Consider the following 8,842-nt stretch of genomic DNA (forward strand, 5'->3'; position numbering starts at 1 on the left):
AGTGTCCTAAGTGACAATAAATCAGCCTTCTAGGGGCCTCCTTACCAGAGAAGAGCCACTCTCTGGGAAAGTTTGTCCCTAAGCAGAAGGGAAGTTAATCAGGAAGAATTCCATCTGAGGGGTAGTTTTGCCATATGAATTTCATTGCTCTTTCAGAAACTACAAGCAGGTGGATGGATCATGCTTGAGGCTGCTGTGCTCAAGCCCCTGACCCTTTGAACACCTAAGGCCCTGCCTATTCAGTTTTTCAACAAATGTTTGTTGCACACAAATGAGGGATATCATCATGAGCAAAATCAGAAGTGGTTCCTGTTCTTTGGGAACTAATAGTCTATAGGAAGACAGAACCTATTCAAATAGTCACATGTAGGGTTGTTTTAGTTGCTCAGTCGTGTCCGACTCTGTGACCCCATGGACTGTGGCCCACCAGGTTCCTCTGTTCGTGGGATTTCCCAGGCAAAAAGTACTGAAGTGGATTGCCATTTCCTTCTCCAGGGGATCTTCCCAACCCAGGGATCTAACTTATGTCTACTGCTTGGCGGGCAGATTCTTTACCACTGAGTCACATGGGAAGCCCCCATATGTGGGGTAGATAGTTAAAAACTGAGAGGTGTGCTAGAAAATGAGTCTGTGAGATCTGGATCTAATCAGAGGTCAAAGAAGAATCCACTGAAGTGACACTAGAAGCAGCAGTCATTGCTTGAGGGCTTATTATGTTTCCCTCCTGAGCCAGAGACTATGAATTTAAGACCGGGATCCTACTTAGAAGGAATTTATAGACATCTTGAAAAAGGAACTATCTGAAAGAGACAGTGTGGCATCAAGCACTAAATGGATTAGCACTAGATAGGAAAAGCTGAAGGAGTTAAAGATGAAAAGTGAGTGATAATAGAGGGTGGGCAATAATATGAAGGGGGTGAGATTTGAGGCAGACCAGAGAGGCTGAACAAGACTTCAACAGGGAAGGAAAGGTGTTGATCTGGTCATGGAACTCAGAAATCTTCAATACTGTCCTACTTTCTTTGCAGTAAAAAAAAAAAAAAATTGACCTCCCCATAATCTTCTGGGCTTCCCCAGTGGCTCAGCAGTAGAGAATCCACCTGTGATGCCGGGGACAAGAGTTTGATCGCTGGGTGAGGAAGATCCCCAGGAGAAGGGCATGGCAACCCACCCCAGTGTTCTTGCCTGGAGAATCCCATGGACAGAGGAGCCTGCTGGGCTACAGTCTATAGGGTCACAAAGAGTCAAACACGACTGAAGTGACTTAGCAGGCATGTACATGATCTGCTCCGAGTGTGTCTTCCCAAGTCTACCTTTTAAAGACACCTCCACTCTCTTGGAAATAAAATAACATTCTACCTTTTATATTTGCTCTTTTCCTTTCCAGTTTATGAGCAACTTGAGAGATGACATCATGTATTAGTCACCTATCTTTATAGCCCTTTATTCCTTAGTGTAACACCTTTCTTACAGAAGAGACAGTAAATGTTTTGTCTAATGTAGCTGGATTTTGGTTGGGAGGGAGCGAAATTGTTGTGGTATGGTGTATGACCATATTGGTTAATATAGGACTTAGGGGTGAGGGCTGGGGAGGTGTGGCTGCCCCTTCTCCAACAGCACTCTCTTCCTTGGAGACATCAGTGACGTTCAAGTTCTAAATACCATCATCACACTGGTGACTCCAATTTGATATTTCTACCTCTAAGTGCTCTCTTCCAGACTTGTGAATCTAACACTTCACGACTTGGCATCTCCAATTGGCCAGGTACCTCTAAAAGGCATCTCAAAATTAATATGTCCAAAACAGAATTTTTTATTCCCTGCCCTGATAACAAAGGAATACATTCGTTTCTATGCCCACCATCTTCTCTCAGTAAATAGCACCATCATCTAGTTATTTGCTCAAGCCCAAAATTGGTTTCATCCTTGACTCAAGTTCCCTTACTCTCAATATTCAATAGATTAGCAATTTCTCTTATTTAACTTCAGAAACCATATATCTAATCCATCCACTGCCCTCGACTTCCTTTGACATTGATGGTGTCTGGTCCAGAACACCATCCTCTCTTGCCTGTATTATTTGATGTCCCCCACTGTTGTTCCCAGGTGATCCATCCATTCTCAACAGTTCAACCAGACTGAACTTTAAAAGCATAAACCGTGTGTTATCCTAGGCTTATATTCTATAGTGTCTCCCATCACTAGAAGAAAATTCTGAAAGACAGTCCATACTCCTCACTGTGGCCTTTAAGACTCGCTATAAGCTGGCTCCTCAATTGTCCACACTCCTCGCCCACCACACACCTCATTTTGCATCCCAGCCACCCTGACTTCCTTGCTGTTCCTTGAACATACCAAGCTGCTCCCACTGCAGAACCTTTGGTCATGTTCCCTCTGCCTAGAATGCCTTCCTCCAGATGTTCCCTTCACTGGTTTCTTCTTGGCATTGAGATCTCAATGATGCCATTACTGTTTCAGAGAGGCTTCCACACAATAGTAGGTATCCCCAGGGTTGGGATTAGAGTCAGGGCTAAATAACTCTAATAATAACTTTTATTTTTACCACAGTGTTTGTCACTATTTGTCTTAGTCCATTTGGGCTACTGTGACAGAACACCATAGACCGAGTAGATCAAAATTACCTCTCACAGGTCTAGTGGCTGGGAAGTCCAAGATCAAGGTGCCAGCAGATTAAGTGTATGGTAAGAACCTGCTTCCTGGCTTGCAGATGGCTTTCTTCTTCTTGTGTCCTCATGTGGTAGAAACAGGTGAGAGAGCTCAGCATGGTCTCTTTTATAAGGACACTAATCTCATTCGTGAGGGTCTACCCCCATGACCTAATTACTTCCCAAAGACCCCCCACCTGACTACCCCCTAATACTGTCACACTGGAGATTAGATTTCAACATACAAATTTGGGGGAACACAAATATTCCATCTATCACTCCATTAGATATTTATTTACTTACTCCTTGTCTATTCCCCCTATCTACAGTATCAACTACATGAAAACAAGGACATTACCTTATTTCCTGTTATCAGCAACTAAAACAGAGCTGGGCACCAAATTGACAATCACTAAAAATTTGTTGCATCACTGATACAGGTGGATGGATGAATTCTGATTACATAAACTTAAATCATTTAGCATCTTTGCCTCAGTTTACCTCCTTCCCTGATGCAGATGGAAGGTACTATACTGCTTATCTCATCTGGAACACAAAGGACACGGTTAAGAAATGAGAAGGCTGAAGGCTTTACCACTTATTATGAGAAAAATATTGGAGTAGGAAGCCATTTGAAAGTGGCAATGACAGGCTAATGGAGAAAGAAATTCATTTGTTCTATTACCCGTGAACCTCCTGGGGAGTAAATAAGATGGGGGAAAATGAAATGTACCCATTTGTAATATAAAAATTCATAAATACAGCTTATGTTAATTCAGAGTAGAGTAACACTTTGTTTTGCTGGCATCAATAGGTATTTTGCTAAGTGTTTTGTTTTTCCAGATAGTTAATGTTCCCATTGTAAGAAGATTTTTTTCAGTTTGACCGCTTTAATGGAGATAGTTTTCAAATGAATTTCATTGCCACTTTCTCTGGCAGCACACTGAGTAGAGTCTTTTGTCAATAACTTGGGAATATCATTATAAGCTTACATTATCTACTTGGGTATAAAATAGTGATAAACTATGAAATCACAGATGTGTACACCTTTTATATAAATCCTGAGATCTTTTATGTATATTGCATATTTTTTTGTTTGTTTGTTTACTTACTCAACAAGTAAAACACTAGTCCCTGCAGGCTGACCACTAAGAACATTGCCCAGAGTGATAAATAAGAGAAATGTGGTTTCTGCCCTCTTGGAGCCCACAGGCTGCTGGGAAAGATTACAGTGACCCAGGAAGTACAAGGGTGACAAGAACCTCAAAAGCCTGCCCTGAGGCTTGGGAAACACCTCCCCAAAGAAATGGCCTTTAAGCTAATCCCTACTGATGAATTGCTCAGGGGAAGAATGTTCCAGGCAGGTGGAAAAGCATCTTCAGAAGGTGTGAACGACAAAGTTGCATTTGAGCAGAAAAACTAAGATGAGCAAGTCTCCTGATAATGCCATAGCATCAGGGAACCAGATTGAGGACCCCTCCTTCCATAAACACAGGCTAGGAACCTGAGACTTTATTCTAAAAATTAATGGTTTTAAAGAAGGGAGTAACAAAATCAGCATTACCCTTCAAAATACATGTTAGAAGGAAATAACCATTAAGCTCTATGCTTTCACACATATTTTTGGTTTAGAGGAAGTTAAGTGGTGCCATATATATCGACCATCCACAAAGTATGGAATTGACAAGGGCCATAGGGACAGTGCAAAAATTGAGAAGAGAACGTTCAGATTTGGGAAGTACAAGTTTCAGAAAGGAGCCTCATTATTGGAGACCTCACAATATAGTACATGTAAGAGCCCAATTTAATTCAGTTCAACATTGTCTGAAACACCTTCCATATACCCAAGAGTTAAAGGAAAGTTAAGGTGGGTGAACATGTACTGCAAGCAGATGCCCAAGTTCAAGACCCGCCTCAGCCACTACCAGGATGGACCCTGGTGTAGGGACCCTTCGGCAAGTCTCTTCCTCCATGGACCTCAGCTTCCTCTCCCGCAGGATGAGATGATGCCTAAGCCAGCCCCTTTCCTGAAATGCTGAGATGCACATAGCTTAGCAGACAGGAGGCTCAATGCAGGGCTCCACTTGGACAGATTACTTGACTTCTTTGAAAGCCAGTTTACCTATTTGTGAATCCCCTACTTCACAGATGGCTGTGAAGTGTAAAATGCCTGGCACAGACAATGCAATCAGGAGATATAAAGATCACTCTTTAATTTTACAGCTTAATGTCTGTTGACTCACATTAGCCCACTACAGCAGGAAAAAGAATTTGGAAATAAATGTTTGCTTCAGGAAAAAAAGTGGCCCCTTATGAATTAAGAACTCATGCTACATATTACATTTTTCTGTATCCTTTGGAGATTTAGTAACATTTTGGGAACTATCTTGCACCATCCATCTGTCCAATATTTGTGCTCTGGAGTATCTTTCCTCTATGACTTGGCCACTCTATTTTGAATGTGTTGTGACACTAGCCCTAGTCTGTCTATTCTGAGCATCTTATTAAGCTGATGTTGCATGAATCAGTATAAATTCTGCTAAGAGCCAACATTTTCTTAGTTTCTGAGCATCAGTGCAGAAATGAGCTTGCATGGTTTCTTTGTGGTCTCTTTGTAAACCCCAAGGGTGTTAATAACAAGTCATATACTCAATATTTTTCTTAGTATTTTTAAATAACTGGGTTTTAAATTAGTTTAATACATGCACATTGTTTTAAAATATGAAGATTGAAGAAGGTTTTGAGGTTAAAATCTTTTTTGCTTCCTACTTTCTGTTCCCTAGTTATTATATTCCCCATATATGATCAGTATTTTATACATTGTTCCAGAAATGTTTCCCCTCCCTCCCTTTCTATATATACCCTTTGTAATTATCTTTATTTTACACAAATAAGACAATATCATCCTTCTTTTCCACCTTCCTTCCTTTGTGTATTTTTTATCATTGTATTTACTTTACACAAATGGGACTGTACTATTCAGACCTTACATCTTGGATATTTTTCCATGGGAATAGTTGTAGATCTGCCTCATCCTTTTGAGTGGCTTTCTGGAATCCTATCAACTGAATGTACCCTTTAACCAACCCCTGTTGTTGGGCATTTTAGATGTTTCCAATCTTCTGCTCTTGCAAACATTTCTGTAACAACTATCTCTGGACATATCTCTTTGCACACTTGAGAAACTTTATCTGTAACATAAGTTCTCATAAGTTTTAAAACCCAGAAGAACATCTTCCTGCATGTTCACCAAACCATCAGCCCGTCGCTGGTAATGTCAGACCTCCAAAAAGAGCTCATTCTGAGACTGGTGGCAGACTCAGGAACAATCAATATCTTGAAAGGTATTATCCACTCAGGTGGACACTCAGGTCCACTCAGGTGGACACCACAGGTACAATCAATATCTTGAAAGGCGTTATCAATCTTTATTGTGAAGATAGGTAATAATGTAGCAAAGTGCCTGATGAATATCCAACATACCATTGTTACCTGATGAATGGTGGCTTTTAGTCATGTTTCCTTTATGCTTATGAACAACCAGTGAAGAATTTATCTCCAAGGCCTGAAGATAAGCATAACTAGAGTTAATGGGTTGGTATAAGCAAATTTTAGGTGGCACTACTTTTATAAAACTCAGCCATTTATTAAAGAAGAATGTCCAATGGAACAAGAAAGTCCTTTTCGGGTAGTAAAGGAAAACCTATGAAGCATTATGCTTCAATTTTAGAAATTTTCACTGGTTGGATTCTCCAAGAAGCCTTGACATTTTCAGCAATAGAAATCGATTCATAGCTAATAGGTATTAGTCGTGGCATTTGGGGAAAAAGAATTGCTAATTTAAATAATGTAGTATGGGTTTTGATCTTAGCAAGTCTTGAGAACACAATCAGGCATTTGGGTCCCATTCATTCATTCATAGGACAAATGTTTATTGAGCACCTGCTAGGTACCAGCAGGGTTCCAGGTTACAGGGGTGGAACATAAACTAAATAGCCACGTGACCTTGAACACGCCTCTTTCCCTTCTTCGACTTTATCTTCCACATCTTTAAAAGAAGCTGGCTGTGCTGTATTATCTCCAAGGATCCTCCTGGATGTATCATTCTGACCCTTTCCTTCATGCATTCTTAATGGTGATCTCGATGCAGTGCTGTGCTACTTGACAGGCATAGCGCATGGAGGTACCACAGAATCCCTCACAGGAGCACTGCCAAATGTTGGCCAATGGATACTGCATTAGTTTCCTCAAACTGCTCCCACAAACGGGGTGACTTAAGACAAAAGGAATTTATTCTCTCCCAGTTCTGGAAGTTCAGGTGTGAGGTCAAGGTCATCAGGGCCATGCTCTCTCTGAAGAGTCTACAGAAGAATTCTTCCTTGCTTCTTCCCAGGTTCCGGTGTTGCCAGCAATCCTTGGTATTCCTGGGCTTGTAGCTGCATCACTGCAGTCCCTGCCTCGGTCGTCACGTGGCCTTCTCCCTGAGGGTCTGTCTGTGTATCTGTTTTCTCATATAAAAACAACCATCAGTAGAGTAGGGCCCACTGTAATCCAGAATGACCTCAGCTAGTTACACTGAAAAGACCCTCTTTCCAAATAAAGTCACATCCGAAGGTTCCAAGTGGACATAAAGCTTCAGGGGACACTGTTCAACCCAGTCAAAATACTGTTTTCTTTGCTTCTACCAAGGGTATGGACTGTTACAACAGTGTCTGCCAGCAGACCCTGAGCTGGGGGGGTCACTCAGCCTGGGGCAGAGGGGCACTCTGTGAGGAAGAGGTAGGGAGCACACCTGAGCATCAAGGCTGGCAACAAAGGAAGGAGATGTGTTGAGCAGAACCTGTGAGACTGCCTTGCAGATGGCTACAACAGGGCGAGAAAGGCCAGCTTGTGCACCCAGGATGTTCCAGGTCGTAGACAGCAACATTGTGTTAGGAGGGGCAGTGGAAAGAGAAAACTGTAAGTTTTCCTCCCAGTTATAACTGGGAGACTTTCTAGTGGTGCTTTTGGCATGATTGCTTCTAATCCAAAATGCAAGGATTTAAAAGGGCAGCCCACATGCGGGAAGGCAGACAGTGGGGCTTGGAGAGAAGGGATCAAGGGCTGTAGCTCTGGAGCCAATTCCAGGATGGAACCTCTGCTTTCCCCTCTTATTGGCAGTGTGTCTGGGAACATTCATTTATTTCTCAGAGCTCAGGCTCCTTAGGTGTAAACTGGGGATAATAATAGAAACTTCTCATAGGATGGTGGTGAGGAGAAAATGTGAGGAGAATAATTCATGTGCACCATGAATAAAACAGTGCCAGGAGCATAAAAATGTGCTTAATATATGTTTGTTGCTATTAACATATCTACTAATCTCCCTGCACTGGAAGAGTGTTCCCAACAAAAGATAGAAACATGTTTTATGCTTCTTGTATTAAAAAAAAAAAAAGACCATTCTTCACTCTATTCTCTTCCAACACCTACCCTTTGCAGCAAAATTTCATAAAAGATTTGTTTGTCTTCTGTGTCTCTAATTCCTCTCCTCCCATTCCATGAACAGGCCTCTGCCCCTCTCCCAGTCCCTTCACTGACACTGTTCTCAGTCAATGCAGTTCACCGTGACCTTGATGCTGCTAAATCCAGCGATCAGTTCTCAGTCCTCACATTACTTGCCTGGTCATCCACTTGTGACAGTTGGCCACTCCCTTTCTCCTGCAACACTTTACCACTTGGGTTCCTGGGACACCTCTGGCTCTTGGAGCCTCCCTTGAACTTCTCTTTTTCATCTACACTCCCTTCCTAAGTGACTTCAGCCAGTCTTAGGGCTTTAAGTACCACCTACACCGACATCTCACACACAGAATGTCCAGCATGAACATTTCCCCTGAACCTAGTTCAGCATCTCCATTTGGATCTCAAATAGACATCCCAAAGTCAACAATAGACATCCCAAAGTCAACATGTTCAAAATCTTGATTCCTGATCCTGCTCCATGGGGGAAACCTCTTCCTCCCACTGTCTTCCCCACCTTAGCAAAGAGGAAACTGTGTCCTCCCAGTTACTCAGGGTAAAAACATGACAGTCATCTGATTTTTCACTTTCTCTTTCACTCTGCATCGAATCTATCAGAAAATCTTGACAGTTCTACCTTCAGAACAGATCCAGAACCTGACTATTCATTACCTCCACTG

This window comes from Bos mutus, chromosome 7 (assembly GCF_027580195.1).
Source record: "Bos mutus isolate GX-2022 chromosome 7, NWIPB_WYAK_1.1, whole genome shotgun sequence".
Lineage (NCBI taxonomy): Eukaryota > Metazoa > Chordata > Mammalia > Artiodactyla > Bovidae > Bos > Bos mutus.